This window comes from Oratosquilla oratoria, chromosome 5 (genome assembly GCF_046742065.1).
Source record: "Oratosquilla oratoria isolate Oo_2021 chromosome 5, ASM4674206v1, whole genome shotgun sequence".
Classification (NCBI taxonomy): domain Eukaryota; kingdom Metazoa; phylum Arthropoda; class Malacostraca; order Stomatopoda; family Squillidae; genus Oratosquilla; species Oratosquilla oratoria.
Window position 1 is genome coordinate 79016557 of NC_134781.1, and position 7801 is coordinate 79024357.

Sequence of the window (7801 nt, forward strand, 5' to 3'; positions counted from 1 at the left end):
TACTTCAGGTCATTAGCACGAGATGAGAACGCTACCCTGAGCCAACCGGGGTTCCTCCGGTACACGCTCTCTCGTAAGAAAAATCTTGTGGTGTCTTTCGAAGACATTTCATCCAACTCAAAGAAATCCTTTAATTGCACAAAAGAGACTAATCTTTTGATTAACACCCGCGATGTATTTTTCGTCCAATACTTATTAATTTCCGAATGTTGTTTGGGAAAGTTGTTCAAACTAAAGGAAGACCTTCATACAGTCGGAGGGTAATTAAGGCTTTGATTAGCGTTTTCTATTAAAAAGGCAAGTTCAAGAAAAAGTGAATTATTCAACTATTTGCTTTGTTAACATAAATTATAGTCCCTTGCTTCGGTGGGAAAAGATATAAGCTTTGAATATTAATTATATTTCTTGTATATGTATATATATATATATATATATATATATATATATATATATATATATATATATATATATATATATATATAGTCTCGGTAGCTCCGTTGGTAGAGTGTCGGCTTTGCTTCTTCGCAAGCCTCGGCTCGAGTCCGGGGACGACTGTCTGAATTATTTTATATATATATATATATATATATATATATATATATATATATATATATATCTATATATATATATATATATATAGATATATATATATATATATATATAATATATATTTATATATGTATACGTATATACATATGTATATATATATATATGTGTGTGTGTGTATGTATATATATATGTATATATGTGTATATATATGTATATATATATATATATATATATATATATACGTATGCACAAACTTCACAAGTCACACGTGAATCACAAATATGCAGAGTCCACTAGGAAGAGGAAAAACACACGGAGCCCGAGCGCTTTCGTGATATATTCACATTATCAAGGAGTACAGAAAAGTAAGAACAAAAAAATGGAGATACAGAGTATAAATAGGACAAGAGAGACATTTACCCTCCTCTCCGAAGCCTGAAAGCTCAGGTTGGGTCACTCGGCGAGGTCGTGGAATATGATCATTATTATCACATTAACTTTTAAAATATGTACTATTTATATTATTGACAATATACGGATCTAATTTATATAATCCTAAACTATTATTAATGAGTTGGTCATAATTGTATTTGATAATTCCTGACTCTGTGATATTTCTTTCTGTTATATTCTTACATTATAATTTTTAAAGCATTATACCGGTCAATAGGATGGTCAAATTCACAAACATATTTAAAAAGGGTACTAGATTCTTGGCCCTTTTTTATACTGTTTTTATGCTGTTTAATCCTAACCTCTAATTCTTTTCCTGTTTGACCTACATAATATTTGTCACATTTACTACAAGGTATTTTATATACACAGCCTGTAGAGTTATCAGGGGAATTCTTTTTGAGAAGATTTTTTTAGGGTTGTATTACTCTTGAAAGCTACATTTACATTGAAATTTTTAAGTATATTGGGAATCTCTATAAGAATTTCATTAAAAGGAAGTACAAGTAAATTCTTTTTCTCAAACTTTTGTTTTGGTTCGCCTTTATAGAATGTCCCTTTTGCTTTTTTTGAAACATTTGTCCAAAAAGAAAAAGTTTGAGAAAAAGAATTTACTTGTACTTCCTTTTATTGAAAATCTGATAGAGATTCCCAATATACATTTACATTGAAATTTTTAAGTGTAATGGGAATCTCTACAAGATTTTCATTAAAAGGAAGTACAAGAAAATTCTTTTTCTCAAACATTTACTTTTTGGACAAATGTCTATGTATATATATATATAGATATATATATATATATATATATATGATAAATAATATATGTATATATGTATATGTATATATTTACATATGTATGTATATATGTGTATATATAAATATATATATATATACATATGTGTGTGTGTATGTATATATATATATATATATATATATATATATATATATATACACATGACGCTACTAAGTCACATAAAACTAATGTATTTTGTTTTCTTGCCACTCCTTACTAAGGTAATACAATATGCCTCTGTCAATTATACGAATAAACTTTAGACACCTGGATGAAATCGCTTGGTGGCGATCAGGACACAGAAATGAAATGTCAATTGATCACACATGGATGAATAGAAGAGCCTGTTTCTCACCAGAATAAAGTCATAAGGGCCATTCAGAACTAGAAGAGTTTAGTATCAAAATTACCTAATTACTTCTGGCAGATTTTTCCCTTTGGAGGGCAATAGTGGGCTCCATAATAGCGGAGGAAGGAGGGAAGAGGCACATGAAGAAGACGGGTCCCCCCCGTGTGTAGCGGCTCGAGTGATACCTGGAGAGTTTACTCAATTAACGTTATCGCCTCATCGCAGCACAGGTAGGCCGCTCCAAGAGATTAAGGATAATAGACACGAGTCGTTTTTACGGCGCAGCAAAATGGCCGACAAAATGGCCGACGAGGGATAATGTCGGGTCCAGGCGAGTGACACCTCCCCCCTTGAGGAAATTGGGGGAAAACAAAGATTGATGGAGTCTAGACTATGGTAGTACAAAATGGACGATGTTAGGTTATTGGGAATGTACTTCATTTAAATACGCGCACCTGTGTGTGTGTGTGTGTGTGTTCGTGTGCGGTTGTCTTGACAACTACATTTGTATGATTGCACACACGCTCCACACACACACACACACACACACACACACACACACACACACACACACACACACACACACACACACACACACACGTACGTTATGTTTTCCTCTTACATACTTTGATTCAATGCATAATATCAAGTATTATATATTGTACTGTACTGACCTCGTGTTAAGTATTAATATCCTCAGGCTTAAACCTTATTAAATGTTTTTTTTTCTCTTCTTATATTGGAAAACTCATTCAGGGGATTTAAAATGAATCATTTATACCGTGATTCTTAACTAACCTAATTATATTAGTTAAATTTTGCCTTGCTAAGAAGCCAAGATCTTTTCAAACTAAGATTTTCTCATTTTGCCTCTCAGTGGAGGAAGCAATTTGAGTAAACTTTTCAACACTTTTGAGACTTTTCTGCTGAGTCAAAGGTGATCAGCTTTTGGTAGGCAGGGCAACTTGAGAAATCCTTAATGCCTTCGGGCATTCAGGGAGAAAATAGCCCATTTACCCAGATAGTTTGTACGTTACAATTGAAAAACTGCACTCAAAATGAGAATAACTTCTTATGTACAAAATTTAAGAATATATATATTATTATTATTATTATTATTATTATTATTATTTTTTTTTTATTTTATTTTATTTTTTTTTTTTTTACAAATGTATCCTGTGATTTATGTTTATGTAGTTAAAATCTGTCGAGGTGACCCACATAACTGTCAGATTAATGATGATTTTATTCAGATACATTTCCTAAATACATTTTCGATTTACAAATACATTTTACTGTAATCCGCTACTTTCTTCCCATATTATGAGTATTATTGTTTCCGCCAGACAGACGTAATAAGAACATAAGAATGATGGAGGCTGCAAGAGACCATAAGGCCTACACTGGGTAGTGCTATGCCCCTTGCCACCTTTCACCCCTATCCATGAGGTTATCTAATATTTTTTTTACAAAGGATTACAAAGGCGGAGCATGCCGACAGGAGACCTTTTGATCCATATCTAGGTCGGATGCAAAAGAAAAAAAAAAAAGAAAAAAAAGAAAGAAAAAAAGAAAAAACCTTCAGCGCTTTCTACATTGTTAATAAGTCTATTACATTCGTTAACTACTCTGATAGTAAACCAAATCTTGCCAGTTTCTTTCTTAAACATAAATTTGTCCAATTTAAATCTATTACTAAGAGTCCAACCATGTTGTCTTAATATGATGACCTTATCTGTATCACCCTTGTTATTGAGATCTGGTACTTTTTTCCTATATTATGAAAAAGTCGAACTATTGGTTGTTTTAAGAAAAGATTAAATAACTTAATGGATGGGGTGATACGTAGTTAGGGACATGGAACTGCCTAGTGCAGGCCTTATGGTCTCTTGCAGTCTCCTTTTCTATGTTCTTATGTAATATTTTGACTCGCCAAACACATGCACCCCTTGTTCTTTATGTAGGACGATTCAGTTGTAACTAATTCCTTGTAGCGAGACCTCCACATTACCTCTGCCGTAATCAGAATTGGTAATATCAGTGGTCGTCTTTCTTGCGATAATATCCAAAGGAAAGAAAAAAAATGTGAAGGAAATCTTTATTGAAACTATATCGTTTCGCACATACGAGTTTTATTAAGACACTAATTGAATTTTAAGAGGAGGGGAGCTAAAGCATTGGGCTTAATGAAGAAGGGTAAATCGGCGGTGATGGATGGCGTTGCTTGACTCTTCGAGAAGTGGAAACTCGCCATATGGTTGGTCGGGTGATGAGGATTTGGGGAAGTGTGTGCTTGTGAAACGAATTTGTGTATAGAGCGTGTGTTGTATCGGGAGAACTATTAAGAAGGAAAATGCAAAAAAAAAGTACGAGTGTTTCTATATGTATGTATATATATGTGTGTACGTGTGTATGTATGTATGTGTTTGTGAATGTATGTGTGTATGAATGTATGTATGTGTATGTATATATGTAGGCCTATGTATGGGTATGTATGTATATATGGATACGTACGTATGTATAAAAATATATATGAATGTATGTATGAATGGTATATGAATATGTATGTGTATGAATATATGTATGAAGGCCTATGTATGTATATTTTTTGTATGTTTGTGCGTACGTGTGTAGGCACATATACTTAATCACCCACTGACAGATACACACACAATACAGTGGTTAGGGATGAGGGTGTTAGTACAAGATGCTGCTGTTAACTAAACGTGGGGTTAAAGGGATGGGATGATAATTAAAGGGAGTAGGATGAGATAAAGGGAGCGACGGGGCTGTGGGAGTCGCTTTCTGGGGCGTCTCAATTTGGATAAGTAAACTTCCCGCTCCCAAGGGATTCGAGCTCGGGCAATTAAAATAAAAGGTTCTGTTTGAGTCTTTAAGAAAAAAGGCAAGAGGGAGTATCTTTATTGGAAATAAAGTTCTACGTTTGAGTTGTCAAAGGGTTTATTTGCTGCTGTCTCTGGCCTTATATTTTTAGGTCATGTTAATTTGATGCCTATGTTTTAAAATTGAGGTTTTTCTGTTTGTTAGATATATTCCGAGGCGATGGTATATGAATATATATTTGTATACACATGTGCACAGGAATAGGCACACACACACACGCACACATGCACACATTACAACGAGTCCTGCCCTGCGGGCTGTTACTCCAACTCTCGTGGGCGGGGAGGTGTGTGTGTGCGTGTAAGGTCACAGTATTACCCATAGGTCGGTCATATACGAGCTCTTGAGCTCTCCTCTGGGAGGGAAATGGCTGTCGATCATGAGTCAAACACGTGATCCAAAGACCATGGTGAATCACGCACACACACACACACACACACACACACACACACACACACACACACACACACACACACACACACACACACTTATGCATGAATAGACAAAAACGTATACATGCTAGCATGTGCCTTCAAGAACATTACATCTGTACAAACAGCAAACATCGTTTGGAAAATTATTCCTGGATGAGTCCATACCTTCCACGTATCGTAAATTTCGCCTTGTAAACAGCCTTACAATCTTATTTGCATCATTACGAAATGGCAGGAGTAATTACTTAGATCAATATGCCATCCCCATCTTAACCTACTTGAATTATGCTGCGCTTATACTCTCAGCAGGAACCATTCGACTTCCTAATAGGCTAATAGTACCTCCGACCTCTGTCGATAGTATGGTACTATTACACCCTAGACGCGTGGTTAGGTGCGAATGAGGCAGGATTAGTTGTGAGTCATGGGTGACTTCTTGGACTCTAGTAAGCCCCCCACAAGTATCGTTGGCACTTCAATAGGCACTGTTCATCTGACGCCATCTATCATCAACTACCTCAACGGGGAGTTGAAAGCTGTCCATAGGGAGAATAGACATTGGAGCGGCTCCTCTTACGAGGAAGGAGGAGGGAGGAAGAGGTAGGAGTGAGATGGACGGAGGGAGAGGAGTGGGAGGAAGGGGAATAATATTATGATATGCGTTTGAGTGCGTTTGTATGTGGAGAAGTGGAGGGACCTCTTCTTGAATATGGAGGCCCTCCAGAGAGCCTGTCGTGGAGTGAGGTAGTTGGGAGAGAGGAGGGAAAGAGGTAAATGATGGGAGGAACAGTGTGGAGGGAAGTGTGTGTGTGTGCGTGTGTGTGTGGACGCGGGCGCGCGCGCGTGTGTGTATGGTTCACCACGGTCTTGGAGTACGTGATGTGTGTGTGTGTGTGTGTGTGTGTGTGTGTGTGTGTGTGTGTGGTTGTGCGTATGTGTTTGTGTATGTGCGTCTGCATGCATGTGTGTGTGTGTGTGTGTGTGTGTGTGTGTACGTGTGTATAAGTCTACATGTGTGCATTTGGGTGCATACTGGATGCAATTAGGAAACAAATTCGTAGAGAGGAGAATAAGAGATTGCACGGGATTCGGGTAAAATTCGGACAACTGGAAAACCGGATTGGAAACAACACATCAGAACGCACAGGGTATTTGTCGGAAAAGAAAAAACAAACAAACAAACAAACGAAACAAAAAACAAAAAGAAAGAAAAAAAGAGAAAGGAATGAATGTCAGAAAGGAGACGAGAAGATTAAACAAATGAAAAGACAACAAAGGGGATTGGGGATAAAGCAGAATGACGGTAATATGAGAACGAGATCATGCATTTTCGAGTAGGACATAAGTTGTACAGATATCTGGACAAGAATGATTTTTTAAGTCTGTAAAATGAAATTGTGACTTCAGTCTCGTTATGGTTATCGCACACACTTAACTATATATATATATATATATATATATATATATATATATATATATATATATGCTAATAAGAACACGGGTACGTGTGTTCACTTATGCAAAGTAGACCACCTGGAAAAAAGAATCTAACGAAGCAGAGCGCTTTCGTATATTACATCCAGTGGAAAAAAGTACTTTTTTGCATATATATATATATATATATATATATATATATATATATATATATATGCTAATAAGAATACGGGTACGTGTGTTCACTTATGCAAAGTAGACCAATTGGAAAAAGAAACTAACGAAGCAGAGCGCTTTCGTGTATTACATCCAGTGGAAAAAGTACTTTTTTGCATTATGAAATATGTATGTATGTTAGTGTATCTTGGCAGTATATCTTTCAGACAGGTTTCGTTGAAGATCACCCTTTTATCACGTTGACAATCTTTATTGTCTTGGCAGTGCTGAAGTATTCGCTTGACAATGCCTGAAGGATTAGTTGAAAGGACGAGCTACGTAGATACTGTAATCTTCAGTTCTCATGGCGAAACTGAAACCTGTTTCGAAAGTAAAAAAAAAAGTGACAATAAAGAAGATTGTCAGGGAAATCTATTCGAAAGAGTGCGTTGCATGAATGCATATGTGTGTGTGTGCGATTCATCATGGTCTTGGATCATGTGTTGGACTCGTGATCGACAGTTATTAACTTCCCGGGTGAGAGCTCAGAGCTCGTATGATCGATCTATGGGTAATACTGTGACCTTACACGCACACACAACTCCCCGCCCACGAGAGTTGGAGTAACACCCCGCAGCGAAGCGATACTGAAATCATTTCAGCCCTGGGTGGGAGTCGAACCCGGACCTCCGTAGTGGCAGGAGAGAACTCTAACCACAGCGCCACGAG